This window comes from Mauremys mutica, chromosome 8 (assembly GCF_020497125.1).
Source record: "Mauremys mutica isolate MM-2020 ecotype Southern chromosome 8, ASM2049712v1, whole genome shotgun sequence".
In the NCBI taxonomy this organism is placed as follows: Eukaryota; Metazoa; Chordata; order Testudines; family Geoemydidae; genus Mauremys; species Mauremys mutica.
Window position 1 is genome coordinate 111,259,643 of NC_059079.1, and position 22,300 is coordinate 111,281,942.

At 48.8% G+C, this 22,300-nt stretch overlaps 1 long non-coding RNA gene across 2 annotated transcripts; it reads left to right on the top strand.

Moving 5' to 3' along the window:
- The first annotated feature begins 1,029 nt into the window (after positions 1–1,029).
- On the top strand, positions 1,030–21,094 carry LOC123376674. Of its 2 annotated transcripts, none has more exons than XR_006581878.1 (3): positions 1,030–1,144; positions 20,480–20,593; positions 20,937–21,094. It is a non-coding gene; the product is annotated as an uncharacterized LOC123376674 (long non-coding RNA). The 2 variants fall into 2 exon arrangements; XR_006581877.1 differs by lacking the exon at positions 1,030–1,144 and adding an exon at positions 15,969–17,384.
- The last annotated feature ends 1,206 nt before the right edge of the window (positions 21,095–22,300 follow it).

A 22,300-nucleotide genomic window follows, 5' to 3' on the forward strand; every position in this document is an offset into this window, starting at 1 on the left:
TAAAGTTCTGTTTGCTTCTCCATCCTGGTGTGTCATTTTGGAGCAGCGCACACCGGGCAACAAACTCAACCATTGCCACTTCAGGCACTGAGTGCCGGCAACAGTTTGGTCAAAGCAAGACGACAATTACTTACAATAGCACCCCTAAGTTACTATAAAAAGGGCTGCACTAGCTGGAGCTGAACGCGTATCATCGCCACGTCTCCCCACACATGCTCCAGGTACTGGCTCCATGACTTAGTGGGATGAACAAGAAAAAGGATGGTACATTGTGAGAGGGACCTAGAGGGTTTCAGAGCTGAAACGCTAGGGGAGGAGATGGCTGCTCCCAGGTATGATGGTGATGGGTCTCATTAAGGTATCTGGATAGAAAATGCAGGGGCAAAAGCATGTGGCCGGGCGCAGCTGAGGCTGAACGTTAATGGCCAGGGGTGCTGAGGGCAATAAATCATCCCCCGGGCCCCCAGACTGGGAATCGGCTGAGCAGGAGCCATGGACAAGGTCAGCAGCCTCTCTATAGCTGCCCTGGTCAGGGGTAACCTTGAGCGCCATATGCCAGGGATCCGCCCTGCCCCGCTCGGCTTCTCTACCCAAAGCTGGGCAGCCGCGGGGAGCGGTAAACCCGGGCTGTGCCTCCCTGCTGGGCCTGGGCCCGGGCGCGGGCCCAGACCCTGACCCCCTGCCCAGTGTGTCTCCTCCCTCCATTGGTGCAGTGACTGCAGGGGCTCTGCCCCCCTAGAGGAGAAGGACCATTGTAGCCACATGGGCCAGTGACTTCTATGTGTCCCTCAGCCCCCCCACGTGGGGGGGGAATGAGCGCTGGCAGCCCCCTGGGGCAGTGTCCCGTGTCCCGCCCCCGCTGCCCCAGTGACCCCGGAGGGGGTCTCCACTATTTGGGCAGCGACCTCTCCCAGGGGAGTTTCTGGCCCAGTCAGGGCAGCGTGAGGGCGCAGCGGCTTCAGCGGGTGCCACTGAGCATGCGCCGGGCGTGGTCCCCGCGCCTGCGCACTCTCAGCCCAGGTGGCCGCCGCCGAATCCGCTTCCTGGGTGTGAGCCGGAGACGCCGCGTCCGCAGGGCGGGGCCAGGCTGGGCTCGAGCCAGCGGTCGCGCCCCGATCCTGGCGCACCTCGGGCAGGAAGTGACGTGAGCCCAGCGCCGGGCGGAGGGGGTCGCGGTGCGCGTGGGGGTTCCGGCCCGCTCGCTGATTGGCGGAGAGACCCCGGGGGCAGGAGCGCGCGTGGGGCGGACCGAGACTCCCGGAGTCGGGGGTGGGGGAGGGGCAGAGGGTGTGAAATGGGGGGGGAGTCAGGCGGGGGGGGAGGGGCAGAGGGTGTGAAATGGGGGGAGTCAGGCGGGAGGGGGCAGAGGGTGTTTCAGCGCCAGGTTCATACCTGGGTAGGTTTTGGCAGGTGTCTGGAATAGGCACCACGGACACACATTCATGTGCCTCCCCACGTGGTGTCTGTCTAGGTTTTGACTTCGGTTTGTTGGATCTATGCTGCAGGCAACCGAAAATAAGGACATTGATTCCAGTTGTTTCAGTCCCATTCCCTTTATTCATTAATTGGGTAGTAACTTGTTGGGCTTTGTCCATATCATTAGTAATTGGTATAAAGTGGGTCTCCTTACAGGCCAGTAACGATTTTAGCTGTAACTGTAGTGGGGGAATGTAGGCAAGAAAGGTGGGTCACAGGGGGTTACTCTCCTGACCCCCAGCTTCTTCCCCACCTGTTGCTGTCCCGGCCCATCAGGGTAAGCAGCTGCTGCACCGGGACACTTTGTTAACTTAGCTTTATCTCTGTGATGGCCCAGGAGCCAAAGTTTGCTGACCCCCGAATTATAGGGTTGGCTTATGAATGGGTCATAAAATTTTTCCATTTGTACTTACCCATCTTGCGGGGGGTTGGCTTATAAACAGACTGGCTTACGATCTAGTATATACGGTAAGTCAGTAACTCTTCCCAATCTTAAGGATTGTAGTGCATTGGTGATTGTACTCACGACATATTCTCCATATACAGAGCATATAATCTCTTTTCCTAAATGTTGATCCCTGTGCTGCTCATTGTTTAAAGCGATTAACTGTTTCATTTTCTGTTGAGTCTTATTAAACAGTTGGGTTATGTCATGCATATTATAAAGAGTAAATCGCTCTTCCTGTTTTGCTTTGAAAGGTAGCTATAATGAGTACCTCATATCATCCTTCAGCCTCATATTCAAGTTTGTATAAGGTTAAACTTCCACCCATTATCCAATTATTACAACTGGCTTTGTCTCCCCAAGTTCCATAAGGTGTCCCGTGTTTCAGGGAAGTTGAATTAGTTATTGAGGAGGTAAAGGTTTTACAACTGAAGGACATAAATCCACACCATGTAGAGGTGAAGCATAGGAGTTTATTACACACAGCGCTGGCAGAGTGTCACCTTGCTTATTAGGCTCAGAGACACTGTCAATCAATTGATTACAATAGAATATATGGCTTTTCCATGGGCGGGGGAAAGTGACAGGGTATGCAGTTCCACACCCCGGGATAGGTCTGGCTGCAAGACAAGATAGCACATTAGCCAATGGTTAACAGGTTACATAATGTCTCCGCCCATGGTCTTAAGTTAGCACGTTAACATTTAATATATATATTTATCCTAATAACATTTTAAGTATTAATCAATGTTGAATTCTGATTTGGGGTACATAGGAATGGAGTAGCTCCTCTGATTGTCAAGCAGATACATTCCTAGGAGTTAAAACAAAGAAACAGTGAAAGTATATGGCAATAGAGATTGTCTCCTCTGTGTTTTAAGGCAGGCATTGGTCCCTGGGAAAGGAAGGTGGGAGGATGCCATATCTTATAATGACATGTGCCAACCTTTCATAAACTCAAGGTTGGATCTGTGGGAAGAACGTTTCCCTATAGAACAAACTAACAACCGAAACAGGGCTTCTTTGTTCAATCTGCAACTCTGAGCAAGACACAATTATTCAGTTCTCAGCTCTAACACCTGGCAATTTGCTGACTAGGCTTATTTTGGCAAAGCAAGGTTATCTTTTGTTTATTCTGCTTCTCTTAGCTGATCACTGTTTGCTAGGCCTCTGGTCCCTTGACCATACTCTGGAGTTTGGGTCTGGAAAAGAGCTGACACAATCCACATACTAGGTTGTTATATAAAATGCACATGGATTTTAACCCTTCAGTCCCTACTCTTGACCCTAGGGTTCCCTAACCCGCCAGGTCACATATACCAATTTTAATGTACTCAGCCTACTGCAGAGTTGTCGGTAAAGCACCAGTACCATCAGGAATGTCAGGATAGACTCCCCACATAACTTGACAAAATAGCACCGAGATCCATCCCCAGGGGACTTTATCACCTGAGATGGCATCACCCCTAATCATCGTTTTAACCTCCACGGCCTGGTTCTTTCCCTTCTAGTGCTTCACATGGGCCTGGTCCACAGTTTTCCCTATCTGAATGTACGTCAGACGGCCTTCCCCAATATGCCTCTGGGCCTCGGACACCAACTCCTCGATCTTTGCCTGCAGGGCGTGTAGCCACTCCTCGAGATACTTACTGCCATAGTGCCATTCCGGATCCCATGTTAGGTTACCCATCATTGATGCAGTACGGTGGAGCCACGTCCCATCAACAGTCATGGTTGACCTTCGGGGGACCGTCATGCACACGGCTGGATGTCTCGAGGGGCAGGGCTTTCCATTTAGCTTGATGGAGTGGTTCTGGGCAGTCGCTGGGGATGGGATATAGGGTTCCACTGCTTCCATAAGGGCTGGGTGGACCCGGCCATTGAGGAGATCGGTTACAATTCCCCGTGTGATGAGGGCCAAAGTTTGTCCTGCTCTCCTACAACTCTCCTGTAGTGCCTTTATTTTTGTCCCATTTATTAGCAGACTGGTGATTTCTTGGCCCAGGTATTTTGTTATATCTGATGAGGTGGATACAGAGTTTGAGAGATCCTTTAAGCTGTCTAGGATAAATCGACTGGCCTTAATAGTATCCAGTCCTCCCTGGGCATTAGAGATTATAGCATCTGCCACCCTTGATTCCAGCTGGTCCTTCCTTTCAGCTTGGTGTGCTATGGTATAGGTGTTGCAAACAGAATTACCTGCACCAAACCATCCTGCAAGGGTATCTAGTAATCCCCTCCTCTGTCTAGTTAAGCACTCACCAATTTGGTTTGTTAGGCTAGTAATGTTTCTACTCATTTGAGGCCTGACCTTTGCATATTGTTTGTTCTCTACCTCTAAAGGAATACGCACCTCGACCCTGTAAGTGTGGAATACCACCGAGGTGAGGACCGGTAGTGCTGGTCCTATCATTATAATCCTGGTTCTGGAACAGGGATTTGTGCAGGGCGTGACATACAATTGAGTGGTTCCACTCTGTCTCTGTCCACAACTGGTAACAATTAACTGGGTTATCATTCTAATTTGGGCCATCGTTTAACAAATATGTGCCATGCCTTTGGGGTTACCTGCATCCGTGCTTTAAGTGGTAAGCTCCATCCTGAATCAGCAAGTTCAACCTCCACAGGTACCATGACGGTATAATTGGTGCATGATCTTTCATGAGTGTTTGGTTTCTTTCTCCCAAAATTCCACACAAATTCCAGTATCGAGGTCTGTGCGTTCCCTCCCAAGCCATCATGGCAATATGCCATGTAGTTGTGCTCAAATGAGGGATAGCCCAAGACCTGGTAGTACTCTTCACTAGTAGTACACAGCTGTTCCCCCTTTAAAGGTAATTCGGACACTGGTTGCATTAAGTATAGACACTGTTCGTCTCAGGGGGCCACAGCATCATCAAAGAGCCTTGCCCTGTTCAAAGGGGTAGCTCATACGCTTCCACAATTCCTTCCAAAAACGCCGTAATCTCCGGTATCTGACACCAGCGGATAACAGGGCAGTCGGTTGTTATCAAAATTGTAATGTTACTAGCCTCCCTGTTTTTGTGAGCATCAGTGTGTGATTTTATTTGGACCTTCTTGCATTCTACTATGTGCTCATGTCCTAACCACAGTGCCACCTTTACTTCTGGCCAGATTTGTTTATTGGCCAGTGCATGTGTTTTGGACAAACTAAAGTGTTTTCTTAGTGCGGCAATTAAAGCAAAGCAAACCTGGAGGAGGGGGGTTAGTGACCCATTCCCAGTCCTCCTTTTCACATGGCACACGACTTGCGTCCTTCCTCATGCATCACAGGGACAGCAGGAGACACAGCAGAAGCCTCCCAATGGTCACTGTGGTTGTCCTGGTCACCCTTCAGTCCTTCCTCCTTCTCCTCTTGTTCACCCGTGGAAGCATTGTTAGTATTGACAGATGCTGATTTAAACAATTATAACTGATTTTGGTGACGCCAAAATGTTTAAAGGAAAATTTAAATCTGTGCACATGTATTAGTAGTTAGAAGGACCTTTATCGGGCCTTGCCATCTTGGCTTTAGAAATTCCTTTAACCCCTGGATACATGCAACACATTACTAAATTCCCAACTTTAAATGCAGGTTTGTCTAGACTGCTATTATTATTCAGCTCGGTTTGGTGTTTGGTGTTTTTTTTCTACTGGGTTGTATAAATTCTTTAACTCTATGTCCAATGCCTTGATGTAATTTTGCAGGCTGTCTGCAAAAAGCCCGGATCCCCCTGCAGGGAGTGTCACAGTGCTAGGCATTTTCCTTGCTCTTCCTGTCATTAGCTCAAAGGGTGTCAGTTGAGTCAGCCTATGTGGGCTTTCTTTGATTTGATACAACATAGCAGGAAGCATAGGAGCCCATCCTTCTCCTGTATCCAGTATTGCTTTTGTTAAGGCTGTTTTTATTGTTTTGTTTATTGTTTTTGATTATTTTTGAGCTTTCAGGGTGGTATGGTATATGGAATTTTTGCTTTATTTCTAGTGCTTTACATGCCTCTTTTATTACTCATCCTGTAAAATGAGTTCCTTGGTCAGAGTATGTTGATAGTGGCAAACCTCATCTGGGTATTAGCTCGAATCCTAGTAAAAGAAATATTGTTGTGGCAGTACAGTTCTTGGTTGAGAATGCCTCTACCCACTGGGTAAAGGTGTCAATAATTTCCAAAATGTAAGTGTACCCTATGCTTTGTGGCAAGGGTCCAGGAAAATCAATTTGCAAATGTTGCCACAGTCCCTCTGGTCGTAGTTGGTGATTCAGAGGCACCTTTTTTTTTTACCCAAATTTACTAGTGCCTATGTTACACATTTTTTGAGAAATTGTAAAGCATTTTTTTTTATGGCTAGCCACCACCAGTATTTCAGGGTGGCCCTCATTTGTCTCTACCTCAGAGGAGCTGGAGAGTGGATGCCATGGCGCAGTAGAGTATGTATGGGGCTACCAGCTCCTCCCCCCCGGCCCATACCAGAGGTGAGTTTTATACACACAGCCTTGGTTTTTTTACTTTCTTTTCTGGGTTTATGGTTGCATATAGCTTTTTAAATTTACTTCCTTTTTTGGCACTCTAATAGGACTTGCTTGTGCAATTTTTTGGAACGTTTATTTCCCCAATAATTTTTTTTGTTTGTTTTTTACTTGAGATTTAATTGTGTGCTTTTATTTTTACTACTGCTAGTTCTGATGGTAGTTTGGCAGCTTCTGTTAGGCCTTGAATTGCTTTCACATTATTAATTTGCTTGCCAGTTGTTGTTATAAAACCCCTATGTGACCACACGTCTATGTAGTCACGCACCACTCCAAATGCATATCTGCTGTCTGTGAATACAGTGAGCTTCTTGCTTTCCCCCGCTCTCAAACGTTCAGTGAGGGCTGTTAGCTTCAGGTCAGATGGAAGGATCAAAGTCAGCCCAAGAAGCAAGGCTATCACTTTCCCATCACCGAGTACCACTGCCCATTCTGTATGTGGCACTCCAATTTTATGCTCTCTTGATTTATTTACATACAAAGCTATATTTGCATTTTTAATGGCTTTTTTTTAATTCTTCCCAACACTTCCTCTTCTATATAAGACATGCGTGTACCTCTCCCTTTATGTTCAGACATTTGGCTACATGTCTTTTTTTGTTTTTTACTTTGGAGAAGTTAGGGTTTTGCAAACATAATGTTGATTCCCACTGACTCCTCTGGGCATCTGTTAAGGAGATCAGTGAGTGTATGGGGTGTATGGAGCACGAATTTCCCTGTGACAGTGTATGATTCTCAAGCTTTCACAGCTCAGGGAGCTGCTATGAACTCTGGTAATCCCTGGGATACAGGGGTTTTAAGGTAGGTAAGTATGCTCCCTGAAGCTGGCTTAGCACAGCTGAGTACTGGGTCCGGCTGTGGCTGCAGTAAAGGTGGAACGGCTTTCCCATGATCGGGTAAGCCCAGGCTGGGGGCGGAGGCTAAAGCCTGTTTTATTTTTATAAATGCCTCCTCTTGTTGTGTGCCCCATATTACTAACTCATTTGCAGGCTTTCCCCCTCTAGTGAGGTTTTGAAATGGTTCCACCATCTCTTGAGTGCTCTGGTATATAGGTTCTACAGAAATTAAGGCGTCCCACGACCTTCCAGACTTCCTTAACTGTCCGTGGTTTCTTTAACTCTAAAATTGCCTGCTTTTTGTCTACTGTGAGTGCCTTCTCTCCCTTAGAGATGTTATGCCCTAGGTATAAAACCTTCTGCAATTGCAATTGAGCTTTCTTCGGGCTTAATTTAAGTCTTGCCATGCAAAAATATATATAAACAGTCTGTCTAGGGTTTTTAAATGGTCCTTTTTATTTGAACTGGCAATTACTACAGTATGTAAATAATTTGCTATCACAGTATCCCCTTCCAAAGGCACTCTGTGCTATTACTTCTGCCATTGCCCTGTGGAAGATGGAGGGAGAATTATGGAACCCCTGAGGTACTGGGGTCCAAGTGTACTGCTGGTCTCCTACTGTAAATGCAAATTTCTCCTGACTCTCCTTTGCAAGGGGAATACTCCAAAATCCATTAGCTACATCCAGGACTGAGAATACTGAGTGTCCTGGGGTTAGCAAATTCAGAATAGTGGCAGGGCTTGCCACAATAGAATGTGCCTTGGGAGTCACCCGGTTAAGGTGGGTGTAGTCTATAGTTAACCTCCAGGTCCCGTCTGGCTTCCTGATGGGCCAAACTGGGGAGTTAGTTGTGGAGGGTTTTTTTTTAAATTACCCCTCTAGATTCTACATAAATATATAGTCACTAAACTGCCTCTAAGGCTTTGGGTTTAATAGGATCCTGCCTGTGGGCGTTGTGAGTTGGTCCTTCTACAGACAGAGGCTTCATGTTTACTAGCCCACACTCTTGTTTATCTGTTGCCCACACCTCAGGGTGAAGGGAACACGGGGTTTCTACTAGACTCCTCCCCCCCCCCCCCCCGGTATTATTACCTATTACTGGCAATCATGGCTATATTTTTAGATGATTTTTCCTGTTTGGACCCTTTGGCCCATTCAGTGCAGCTAGCTCTGGGGTTGGTTACTCCCACGAGCTCCTTAAGGAGATCTATGCTGCACATTGTGTCTCCCTGCTCAGGGCAAACGCCCCATTTGACAGAATTTGAAGATATGGTCACAGTCAATTTCTACTGCCTGGCTAAGGGTTGCTTTTAATTTTCCACCTTCCACCCCTTCAATCCATATGGTTCTACAGGTCAGGGGAAGATCTTGGCTGGTTATTGATACTGAGGCTGCTGTGTCTATTAACATGTTGCACTGTCGGCCCCCACTCGTGCATTTAAAAACATCCTGGGGTCGCCTTCAGTTCCAGCCACAGAGGCCGCTGATACCTATTTGCTAGCCAGGAGTTTGAGCAACTCCTGGATTTGTTTATCCTTTCCTTGTTCTTGGGAATAAGAGGGAGGATTTCCGGCACTTGTGTCATATAAAATAGCTTCCCCCCAGAAATGTTAGGGTACACTTACCCCATATACTAGTATGCATGTGCGTATTGATGATGGGTATGTATGGACTTGTGGTGTACTTATTAAGTCTGTGGGTAAAACTTTGAAAAATCCCCTTTGCCATCCTTCACTGTTTATTGATGTAGGTAAAAGGTCTCTAGACATCTAGATAGGTCATCTTTTCCTAGGAATGTAAAGGGTCACAATATACATATGCTGACTTTGCCTTAGCTTAACAGACAGGGTTTTAGCCTGTAGGTCTCTTGCATTACAGCCAAACTTAGGTTTATAGATTTATATTAAAAATATTACAATACATCAAATACTTAAACTCATATCTTTTCTTATATCTATGCAAACAAGCAGATTAATCCTTAGAGCTGCACGCTGAGACATGTGTTAATCTGGAGTCACTGCAAGACAGAACAGGGAGTGACTCAAAATTAACATGGGACATAGATAAGATCAGGGTGTGTCCCTGTGGGGAGGGGGTTTCAGTTGTTGCTAAAGGAGGGAAAGTTACTCAATTTCTCTCTGTCTCTGCCTCAGGATTTTGGGGTTGAGCTTTCTGGTTCAGATGCTGCTGCCCCGATTGTGGTCTGGGAGCGCAGGCTGAGCAGCTGCTGCTCCCGCAGTGGGATCACAGCTGGGGAGTGACCGTGAGTAAAGCTTCCTCTGTGCCCAGCCAAGGTGAGGATTTCCTCCAGTTGCAATTAGCCCCATAGGACATCCCAAGGCTCTGTCCACACCAATTTCTGAGTCAGAGACTCTAGGCCAGGGGTCTCAAACATGCGGCCCGCGGGCCGCATGCGGCCCGCGGAGCTCTTCCCTGCGGCCCGCGGAGCTCCCCAGGGCCGCCCAGAGGGGGGGGCAAAGGGGGCAATTTGCCCCGGGCCCCGGGCTCCGCAGGGGCCCCCAAGAGAAAAGCGGAGGCTCCCGCCTCCGCCCCTCTCCTGGAGCCTCGGCGCATAGAGCGCCGAGTCTCCGTCCGAGCGCCTGAGCCCCGCCCCGATCCGAGCCGCGTGGGGAGGGGGCGGGGCTGGGAGCTCTGGGCTGAGCGCTGCGCTCGGCGTGGAGCTCCCAGCCCCGCCCCCTCACCACGCGGCTCTGAGCGGGACGAAGCTCAGGCCTCGCCGGAGACGCGCTCCGGTAAGGGGGGGGCGGGGAAGCGGGAGCCGCCGGGGCCGGGCCGGGGCCTGGGTGGGAAGCGGGACCCGCCGGGGCCGGGCCGTGGGGGGGGGGAAGGGAAGCGAGACCCGGCCGGGCCGGGCCGGGGGTGGGGAAGGGAAGCGAGACCCGCCGGGGCCGGGCCGGGCCGGGGGTGGGGAAGGGAAGCGAGACCCGCCGGGGCCGGGCCGGGCCGGGCCGGGGGGGGGAAGGGAAGCGAGACTTGCCGGGCCGGGCTGGGGGTGGGGAAGGGAAGCGAGACCCGCCGGGGCCGAGCCGGGCTGGGGGGTGGGGGAGGGAAGCGGGACCGGCTGGGGCCGGGATGGGAAGCGGGACCGGCCGGGGTGGGGAAAAGAGGGACCCGCCGCCGCCGCCGAAGCGCAGCCCGGTCTTCGGCGGTGGGGGGCCCCTTCTGTTCCGGGACCCGCCGCCTAAGTGCCCCACCTCCAAGCCACCAAACAGCTGTTGGTGGCGCTTAGCACTTTCCAGGAGGGAGGGGGGAGGAGCGGGGAGCCGCGTGCTTAGGGGAGGAGGTGGAGAAGAGACAGGACAGGGGCGGGGCCTCATGGAAGGGGTGGATTGGGGGTGGGGCCAGGGGCAGCAAGGGGGCGTGTCAGTGATGCGGCCCTCGGGCCAATGCACTAGTCCTCATGCGGCCCTCGGGGTCATTTGAGTTTGAGACCCCTGTACTACAGCATCTTTCTGTTGGTATCCAGGAAGTTGGTGGGCAGATCCCGCCCACTGCTCAAGGACCTCCCCTGAGCCTAAGGGGAGGATCCACAGGTCCATGATACCAAATAACGGCAGATTCACTTTCCTGTGAGCAAGGTGAGGTGCAGAAAGAGGAAAAGCCAGTCCCTGACTCTCCCTGTTCCCCCTGCTGTGGGAGTGCGCTGCCCTGGGGGCAGTGTCGGGGAATCCCCCAGGGTCACTCCTTTTCTTCTGCGCTTCTCTCCCATCTGGTTCCCAGACTTTGTTACTGAGAGGGTTTCAAAATGTCTCGGTGGTTTAGTGCTTGTGGGAGGGGCCGGGCAGTGCTGTAATAAAGTGGCCAAGCATTTCCCCCACATAGAGTCGTAGAACTGTAGGGCTGGAATGTACCGTGAGAGGGCAGCTAGTCCGGCCCCCGGCACTGAGGTGTTTGTCTGACCCGTCCTTAAAAACCCCCAGTGATGGGGATTCCACTGCCTCTCTTGCTAATCTAGTCCAGTGCTTAATTAGTTTTTTTCACAATTGACTCAGATTCAATTTGTGATCCACTATAGCTCCTGACCATTTTCAGTAGTACTGCCCCCTAACCAGCTAGTGTCCACTTTGTAGTGGTGTGTTTGGTTTTCCTTCCCTAAGTCTAGTACTTTGCGCTTGTCTTTATTGAATTTCATCTTGTTCATTCAGCCCACTTCTCCGGTTTGTAAATGTTACCTTGAATTCTAATCCTGTCCTTCAACGCGCTTGCAGCCCCTCGCAGCTGCTGGTATCTGCATATTTAGACAGCATGCTCTCCAGTCCGTTAGCCAAGTAATGAGTGAAAATATTGACTATATCAGATCCAGGACTGGCCCCCGGGCACCCCATTGTATACATCCTCCCATTGGACAGTGAACCGCTAATGGTTACTGTCTGAGTGCAGCCTTCCAACAACATTGTCACCCATTTTGTAGCACTTTTATGTGCACCACATTTCCCTAGTTCACTGTGAGAATGTCATGGGGGCCTGTGTCAAAAGCCAAACTAAAATCAAGATATGTCCTGTCTACAGTGTCCCCTGGAACTGTAAATCCAGTACCCCTGTGAAAGCAGGAAATGAGATTGAATTGGCATTATTTGTTTTTAGAAATCCAGTCTGGATCTAACTTATCACCTTACTGTCCTCTAGGTGCCTACAAATTGATTGTATAATAATTTGTTCATTCCAGGTATCTAAGGAAGGCTTGACTTTATTCCTCAGTCCTCTTTGTTCCCCTTTTAAAAGATGGGTACTCTGTTTTCCCTTCTCCAGTCTTCACCATTCTCCAGGCATTCTGAAAGATAATTGCTAATGGTTCCCAGATTGCTTCAGCTGATTCTTTGGGCACCTTAAAATGAATTTCATGGCTGACAATAATATATATAATGTATCTACATATTTTTAACCTGTTCTTTCCCTATTGTGGTTTCTGTTTTTTCCTTCTCTTGGTTAATAATAATTAAGACCCTATCTGAACTGCGGGATGATCTTCAAATAATTGCAGCTGAGTTGCAAAGAAGGCTTGGAAATTGCAGAAGAGTAATAATGGACCTTTATTAATTGCTGTAATTTGGAAAAGCCACAGCAGACCTATTTGTTTAAGAAAAATCTGCTGGCATAATATAAACACTCAACTATTACATGATGCCTGTGAATTGTTTTGGTAACCAGACAATTGGGTGCAGCTACAGGGCCATAACACGGGTGGGGTGAGTGGGGCAGCCACCAAGGGCACAAAGCGGGGCTGGGGAGTAGAAAAATGGGGCAGAAAAATGAGGGTGGAAATTTGCGTCACAGACCGTGAAATCGGGTCTCCGGCTGCCCGGCTCTGAAGGCAGAGTGGCGAGTGGCAGCTGCCGGCTGGATGCCTCGCTCTGAAGGCAGCGCCACCACAGAACAGAGGTAAAGGTGGCAATACTAAGCCACTCCTACTTCTCTGCCTTCAGAGCTGGGCACCGGCCAGCATCCACCGCTCTCTCGCGACCCAGCTCCAGGCAGCGCCGCTGCCAGCATCACCTCAGGAGTAAGGGTGGCAATACCGCGAACCCCTGGTGGGCTTGCAACCCCCTATTGGGTCTGGGCCCCTAGTGTGAGAAACGCTGTGGAGAAATCACACTTTTTTTGGGTTACTTACTACATCATTAGCAAATTTTGCAGGTGTATAACTCATCCGCAAAGTTCACTATTTATGCCATGACCAACGTTTGAAAATGGTACGATTCCCCCTCCCCCCTGTGATTTAAGCAGTACCCTACTTATTGCCTTCCCTGTCCCTTGCTAGGGGTAACTTCTTTTGTGAGTTAATCTTTGTGATTTTGTCCCCACATTCTGACGGTACTCAGTGGGGGCGGGGGGGGGGGCGACAATAACAGAAAATGTGGAAATGGCAGAAGTGCTAAATGCCTTTTGTTTCCGTTGTCACCAAAAAGTTTAGCAGCAATTGGACATCTAACTTAATGAATGCCAGTGAAAATGAGGTAGGGTCAGAGGTTAAAATAGGGAAAGAACAAGTTAAAAATGACGTAGGTTAGATGTCTTCAAGACAGCAGGGCCTGATGAAATGCACCCTAGAATGCTGAAGGAGCTGACTGAGGAGATCTCTGAGCCATTAGTGATTATCTTCAAAAAGTCAAGGAATATAGGAGATATTCCAGAGGACTGGAAAAGGGCAAATATAGTGCCCATCTATAGAAAGGGGAGTAAGGACAACCTGGGGAATTACAGACCAATCAGCTTATTTAAATTCCCCTGAAAAATAATGGAACAAATAATCAGTTAGCAACAGATATTAAAGTGAAAAATAACAGTCAGCATGGATTTGTCAAGAACAAATCATTTCCAACCATCCTAATGTTTTTTTTCCTGTCAGGATAACAAGCTTGTGGATAGAGGGGAAGTGTATATCTTGACTTCAGTAAGGCTTTTGATACTGTCTTGCATGACCTTCTCAGAGAAATACAATTGAGACGGAACTACCATTAGGTGGGTGCATAACTGGTTGGAAAACTGTTCCTAGAGAGTAGTTTCGAGTGGTTCACAGGCAAGCTGGAAGGGCATATCGTGTCGGGTCCCACCAGGATCAGTTCTGGGTCTGGTTCTGTTCAATATCTTCATCAATGATTTAAATAATGGCATGGAGAGTACACTTTTAAAAAGTTTGTGGACGATACCAAGTTGGGAGGGATTGCAAGTGTTTTGGAAGTAATTCTTCCACTCTAGTCTGTGATGATTAGGCCTCAGCTGGAGTATTATGTCCAATTCTGGGTGCCACATTTCAGGAAAGGTTCGGAGAAAGTTCAGAGAAGAGCAACAAAAATGATGAAAAGTCTAGCAAACATGACCTATGAGGGAAGATTGAAAAACTTGGGTTTGTTTAATCTGGCGAAGAGAAGACTGAGACGGAACATGATAACAGTTTTCAAGTACATAAAAGGTTGTTATAATGAGGAGAGAGAAAAATCATTCATATTAACCTCTGAGGCTAGGACAAGAGGCAATGGGCTTAAATTGCAGCAATAGTGGTTTGAGTTGGACATCAGGAAAAACTTTCTGTCAGGGGGTTAAGCACTGGAATAAATTGATATTTCACAACCTCCCCAGACAATCAGTGGAGATTTTTAAGAGCAGGTTGGATAAGACACCTGCCAGGGATGGTGTAGATAATATTTAGGGTATGGCTACACTTGCAGCTGTACAGCGGTGCCGCGGGAGCGCTCCCGCGGCAGCGCTTTGAAGTGCGAGTGTGGTCGCGGCGCCAGCGCTGGGAGAGAGCTCTCCCAGCACTGCAGGTACTCCACCTCCCCGTGGGGATTAGCTTACAGCGCTGGGAGCTGCGTTCCCAGCACTGGGGCAGTGTTCACACTGGTGCTTTGCAGCGCTGTAACTTGCTGCGCTCAGGGAGGTGTTTTTTCACACCCCTGAGCGAGAAAGTTGCAGCACCGTAAAGTGCCAGTGTAGCCAAGGCCTTAGTCCTGCCATGAGTGCAGGGGACTGGACTAGATGACCTTGTGAGGTCCCTTCCAGTCCTATGATTCTATGCTTGTGCTGTTCTTTTGTACTCACGCATAGCAATTTGTCCATGATTCAGATTTTGTAGGAATCCTTTTTATTGTCTGGTCATTAAAGAGCGCCTATTGGCAGTTTCCTATTCTTTCTGTCTTTCCTTTGCATTGCGATCGTTTGCTGTTGCTCCTTTAGTAGTGGTCTGAGAAAGTGCCAGCTCTCCTTAGAATTTTATTCCCATGGGACATCGCTGAGATGGGTTTGGGCCCTTTGGGGTGTTGCCTGATGTGCTGGGTTGCCACTGAGGCAGCCTGTTCTGCCAGTCTGGGTGCCCTTTATCTGGCCGGGTTAGGCTTGCAAGCCTCTTCCAGCCAAGCACATGGGCAGGGCCATGCCCAGCTGCACAGAGAGACAGATCCACTCTGGAAAGATTCAGCCTTAGGGTCCTGCCCCAGCACTCTGGTGCCCGCTCCCTGTAAGGGGGACAGACCCAAAGGTTTTATGAAATTCACCTCCTCCCTCACCATGGAGGGAGATATGCACAACTTCTGCCCCCCCCCCCCCAGTTAGAAATTACATACTAAACTTATTTCTGGTTTGTAATATAACCCACTTTATTCACTTAAAATTCACCTTCTGTAGTTATAGGAGATAACAGACAGAACAAAGCAGATTACTAACCAAATAAAGCAAAATACACAAGCTAAGCTTAATATACTTAAAAAACAGGTTACACAATTAAAAAAAATTGTTAGTCTCTAAGGTGCCACAAGTACTCTTTGGTGTTTTTGCGGATACAGACTAACACGGTTACCACTGTGAAGCAGGTGAAACAATGTAATTTCTTACTCTGAAAGTTATTTGAGGCAGGTTGCAAAATTTCTGTGGTTCAGAGTTCCAGTTATATTTCTTTTCAGACTGGACCCCTGTCTCAGTCTGGAGTCCCCGCTGTCCTTACCTACAGGTGGCTTTAGCAGTCTTTGTTGTTGAGCACACACGCCATGGAGAGGAGTCATCTCGTTTGCTTTCCTCCCCACCCTTAAATAGGATTTACATAAAGCGGGAATCTTTGGTTTTCCATACTTGACACACACACCCTTTCCTTCCAGTGGCAAGTTACGAGAAGTCCCAGGTGTCAGGGACTCACAGATTGTGTGGCCCCTGGGGGAACCCCCTTCAGTGATGCAGCCCTTCTTGCGGTTCCCCTCTCTCGGGGGTTAAGCGCCTCCACCTCCTGGAACCGCACCTCTCTGAGCCTTAGCACACCTGTCTCTCGCCATGGGCCCCATCAGCGAATCCACTTGCTCTGGACCCTCCGGGGCCTCTAGTCCCAGAGGAAATGATGCAACCTGTTCTCTAGACCAGAGTGACTCTCAGCCAGCGTAAAACAGGAGGGTTTATTGAGCATCTGAACACAGCGTAGGAAAGTCTCAGGGCCCTCAGGCCTGGCCTCCCTCAGCACAGCACCTCCCAGTCTTCCCTGCATCCAGGTGGGCTCTGCCTGCTCTCTCTTTCTCCAGCCCAGAGCTCTCTTGCTTCCCAGCTGGGCATCTGATATCACCTGCCTTTCTGAAGTCCGTTGTCCTTATTTTCCTGCTTTAACACCTTCCTTCTCTTAGAATCACAAAATCATCATTTCATGAACACTTTTGCCCATATTGCTTTCCACCTTCCGCTTCCTAACTCCTGCCTGTTAGAATCAACCCTATGATGTGGAAAAATGATCCACGTGTTGTCTTTGGAATCAGATTAGCCTGAGGCACCATTATTGATTATGAGCATGCAAAGGGTGACAGCTATTTGGAGCTGCCCCCCCGATTCAAGGAACACACAGCTTTTTAAAGCTTAAAACCACAGAGAAATTACACATACTTCCGCATCAGTTACCTTGTTTGGAATACATGGCAAAATCAATACAGGTCAAAAGCAAAAAGAACAATCATCTCCCTTATTTGGCCCTTCCTGTTGTTGTTGTTCTCAGTCTGGTCCTTTTGCGGTTTGACTTTTCTAATGCTTCTATTGTGGTTATATATGTCTTAAGCTTGGCTATTGCAAATTGTTCTGTTTGGGGACTTTCCACTTCACCTTCTCCTGCCCCCTATACATAGAAAGCCATTGTTTGGTTTTGGGGACTTTTCATTTGGCTCTTCATAAACAAAAGAAGCTTGGCCAATGCTTTGCGCCTAGTAGCTTGACCAACATTGACGCCTACCAAATTTTCCTTCACACCTAAAATGCCTGGTGTCTGGTTAAAATCCTCCTGGTTACTACTTCCATCTTCTGAAGCAAACAAGTGTGCCCAACGCATTCCAAGAGCTCATTGGACACTTTGTCATGCAAACAACAGAAATATTCAAAACACAATTAGTAATGGGGGGGGGGGGACATGTGACTAACTACCGAGACACCTGTCAGAAAAGGAATTCAAACAAACACAGAGTTGAGAACATCCATCTGCGAAGAAAGAGCCGGGGGGAACTGTGATGGGATGTGACTGTCGTGCTCTCACACTTCCCCTTCTTGCCCTGACAGGCTGCAGTGTCACATCCCACCTTTCCAGGGAGCAGGGAAGGGAAATGGCTGCCATGGAGCCAGCTCAGGTAGGGATTATCCGTTTTACAGAGGGTGACCAATCCAGGGCTGGCTCCAGACACCAGCGCGCCAAGCGTGTGCTTGGGGCAGCGTCCCCGTGGGAGGGTGGCAGGCGACTCCGGTGGACCTCCCGCAGGTGTGCCTGCAGAGGGTCCGCTGGTCTCGCGGCTTCAGTGGAGCATCTGCAGGCACGTCTGCGGGAGGTTCACCGCAGCCGTGGGACCGGCAACCGCCAGAGCGCCCCCCGTGGTGTGCCGCCCTGCTTGGGGTGGTGGAAATCCTAGAGCCGCCCCTGGACCAATCTATAAGTTTAAGCTTTATACAGGGTAACACTGATAGAGAGAGATGCACAGCTCTTCCCCCCCCCCCCAAGTATTAATACATACTTTGTTCTGTCGGTTACTTCCTGGAACCACTTACAGAAAGTAGGATTTATTTAATAAAATCACCGTTTACTCATTAATTAACCCAAAGTGAATTACCAAGCAAAATAAAATAAAACATGCAAATCTATGTCTAAGAAATTGAATACAGATAAAAACCTTGCCCCGTAAGCTTCCTTTTACAGACTCGTCTCCTAGTTTGGGTGCAGCAGTCACTCACACCCCCTGTAGTTACTGTCCTTTGTTCCAGTTTCTTTCAGGTATCTTTGGGGGTGGGGAGGTTCTCTCTTTAGCCAGCTGAAGACAAAATGGAGGGGACTCCCAGGGGTTTAAATAGACTTTCTCTTGTGGGTGGAGACCCCCTCCTCTCTCCTATGCAAAGTCCAGCTACAAAATGGAGTTTTGGAGTCCCCTGGGCAAGTCACATGTCCATGCATGACTGAGTTCATTACCAGCCAAGCCACACTCCTGGGAAAGGTCAGATGTGGACTGATGTCTCTAAATTCATTGTTGGCGTAAGGGCTTCTTGACTGAGCACGTACTGAGAATAGTCTTTTCTCACGAAGCCAACCAACTGCTTCACTAAAACCTACTAAGAATCAGACAAGTATACACAGAGCGGGTGCAAGGTTGTTTCATGCCGTAGGTGAAACTTCCACCTTGTGCCTGCCCCCAAGCCCTGTGGCAGCTCTCCGCCTCCCCGCCTCTGCCCTAAGGTGCCCCCCTGTGGCAGCTCCCCCCCGCACCTTGAGGTGCCCCCCCCACGGCAGCTCCCCCTGGCTCGGGGAGCCCTGCAGCAGCTCCCTGCCCCAGCTCACCTCTGCTCTGCCTCCTCCCCGAGCACACCATCGCTGCTCCACTTCTTCCGCCTCCCAGGCTTGTGGCGCCAATCAGCTGTTTGGCACCAGAAGCCTGGGAGGGAGAGAAGCAGAGCAGGGTGGCGTGCTCAGGGGAGGAGGTGAAGCAGAGGTGAGCTTGAGCAGGGAGCGGTTCCCCTGTGTGCTGTGCCCCTCCTTACTTGCTGCAGGCGGCCCTCCCCACACTCCTCTGTCCTAGCTCCCTCCGCCTAAATGCCGATGACGACCAGGGCGGCCGAAGATCCAGTCGCCGCTGAAGGAGCCAAAATGTCGCCCCCCCCAAATGCTAGTGCCCTAGGCGACTGCCTAGGTCACCTAATGGATTGCACTGGCCCTGAGTATACAGCCAATATTCATAACTTTGAATACAAAAATGATATGTGCATACAAATAGGATTAATAGATTCAGTAGATCATAACCTTCACGTAGATATGTTAACTGGAATATGTAGCATAAAACATATTCCAGTTATGTCATATATACATTCATATATGGTGGGGGGTAGTCAGGGGCAGAGGGTCCTGGGTGGTCAGGGAGCAGGGGGTGGTGGAAGGGGGATGAGTCCCGGGGGGTGCCATCAGGGAACGGGGGTGTTGGATGCGGTAAGAGTCCCGTGAGGGCCGTCAGGGGGCGAGAAGCAGGGAGGGCATAGCCTCCCCTAACCGGCCCTCCATACAATTTTGGAAACCTGATGTGGCCCTCAGGCCAAAAACTGTGCCCGCCCCTGCCTTATCCTCTCTTGCTTAGGGTTAGGGTAGGGAGAAGTAGTAACTGGCTTGTTCTGCAGCATGGGATGTTTAGGTTGGATCTTAGGAAAAACTTTCCAGCTGTGCGTATAGATAAGTACAGGAATACGTTCCCAAGAGAGGTTGTGGAATCCTGGTCGCTGGAGGTTTTTAAGAAGAGGTTAGACAGATGGTCTGTGTATACTGGGTCCTGCCTCAGGGCTGGAGGATGGACTAGCTGACATCTCGAGGTCCTTTTACCCCATATGTTTCTGTGATTTTATGATTCATGATCCTAGCCCTTCACTTTGACGTTGTCTCCCTCTGGAGAATGGGGTCTGTCTTTAGTAGTGTCTTTAATGAAAAATATGCATGGGTCAGCTTCCCTCTCAATGTGCTTTGTTAGTCACTGGGTGCGAAGGAGTGAAACATGGTCAAAAACTGTCCACATATGAATGTGTAATGACTGGGTCCAAGGGAAGCAGAATGTGAGAACACAACTGTATTGCACTTTGTGATGTCTGTGCTGCCTCTGAGAGAGACCCTCCCAGCCTGGGTCCCCAGACTGGCCTTGGCGGGCTGTATGTAACTGCGAATGTGTTGCAGATTGGGCTGGAGCTCAGTCTCTTAAGCCTGAGCTGCAGCGTCTACACCAGCAGTATATGTACCCCTGGGGTACGCAGAGGTCTTCCAGAGTTGCTATGGAAAAATCACTAGCCAAGTCAGTACAGAGTAAAATTTCATACAATGACTTGTTTATACTGATCTATATGATATACATTAAAATGTAAGTACAATATTTATATTCCAATTATTTATTTTATAATGATATGGTAAAAAATGAGTAAGTCAGCAATTCATCGTGTGCGGTGACACTTTTGTATTTTTGTCTGATTTTATAAGCAAGTAATTTTAAATGAGGTGTAACTTGGAGGTACGCAAGACAAATCAGGCTTCTGAAAGGGGTACAGTAGTGTGGAAAGTGACCGATCTACACAGCTATTTTTAATGTGCTAGCACCTACAGTGGAGCACCCATAGGGAGACACATCTCAGAGAACCATTGTTACTGCACAAATTGAGTAAGTTCTTATTTTGCGTGTTACCTGATCTCACTGGTCGTCTTTCCTCTGAACAGGGTTTTCAGTTTCCAAACCCGATGTCATCTCCCAGCTGGAATGAGGGGAAGAGCCGTGGGCCCCAGATCTCCAGGGCTCAGAGGAAAGAGAGATCCTGAGAGGCAGTTGCATGGGTGAGGGATCATTAAACCTACTCAGCTGTTGAAGGAAACAGCTGGGATTCCCAGCAAAGACCTTGTGAGGTCTCTGGATTCAGGGTGGTCCTCAGTAGGTGTCATATCCTCAGAGCAGATACTGTTCATGGTTTCCTACCCATCCTAACTCCTAGCATTCGTTCCCTCCCCAAAGTCCCTTCTCCCTGAGTGTTTGGGTGGGAACTGGATGTAGAATTTATCCCCTCCTCTCTCACTTTTGGGGAAATTCAGTCCCTGGTTTTTCTCTATCTCCAGCTATTCTCTTGTTTTATCCCCCCATTTTTCCCTTCTGGTTTCTGAGGTTTTTCTTTCTCTATCCCAGCAGGTGAGGGGATGGTCAGAGAGACCATGGAGCAGAAGCCTCATCAGGAAGAGGAGCAAGTGAAAGCACGTGGGGCATTGTTGCAAAGATGCAAAGGGAGTGTGTCCAGGAGTTGTGAGCAGGGAAAAGGTTCTCAGGGGCAGCACAGGCCAGAGAAACGGCAGGAAACGAGCCAGAACAAAAAGTTGGAATATCTGTTAATTATTGGGGAACTCACAAAGGCCTCAAGGAAGCCACGGCTCAGCAGAGAATCCTGACGGGAGAGAGAAATAACACGGGCTTTGAGTATGGGAAAAAGTTCAGGAGGCGCTCATGTCATCAGAGAATCCATGCCAGAGTGAGACCTCATGAGTGCTGCGAGTGTGGGAAAATCTTCACCGAGCACTCATGCCTTTTAAGCCATCAGAGGAGCCACACGGGAGAAACCCTATAAATGCTGTGAGTGTGGGAAATTCTTCTATCATGACTCTTCTCTTATTTATCACCAGAGAAGCTGCAAGGGAGATAAACACCATGAAAATCTCGTCTGGGTCTCAGAAAAGATTGCTTTTTTCCTTTTGCTAATTCCCAAGTAGTGAACTTTAAGGGAGCATTTGTGGCGTCTCTGCTCCTTCACGTGAGTTGTCTGCTTTTCCCTTTTGCAGCTCACCCTTCCTTGGATTGAAGCTCACAGTGTTTTTCATCAACTCCTTTGTTCTGCGTCATGGAAATGTGCGTCCCTCCAGGAATGTGTGTCAGCCCCAGGTGGGGGAGCTAGGAGAGACCTTTACTTAGTACATGGAGGTTAAAATCTACCTGGACCTTGACCCTGGTAGGGTCTTCCATGGAGTTAGCTAGATTGAGTTAGGGATCCTGATGTAAAAACACAACTATTTTTTTCAGTGAAGAAAATAGCCCATATAGTGGCCAGGGTAACGTAGCAAATCTCCTCACCACAATCTCCATCACTTTTTGTAGTCTGTTCTCAGTGGTACCCAATGACAGAACAAGGAGTAATGGTCTCAAGTTGCAGAGGGGGAGGTTTAGGTTGGATATTAGGAAAAACTTTTTCAGAGAGTGGTGAAACACTGGAATGGGTTACCTAGGGAGGTGGTGGAATCTCCTTCCTTAGAGGTTTTTAAGGTCAGGCTTGACAAAGCCCTGGCTGGGATGATTTAGTTGGGAATTGGTCCTGCTTTGAGCAGGGGGTTGGACTAGATGACCTCCTGAGGACCCTTCCAACTCTGATATTCTATGATTCTATGAAATTTGGAGCATCACGTTTATACTTTTCCTCCCACTGCAAAGTGATTGTTAGTCACCAGGACAGATTGTCTCATTCTCAGTTATTCCCACGTTGCCCTGGGTTCTGCCCCATTTTTCTC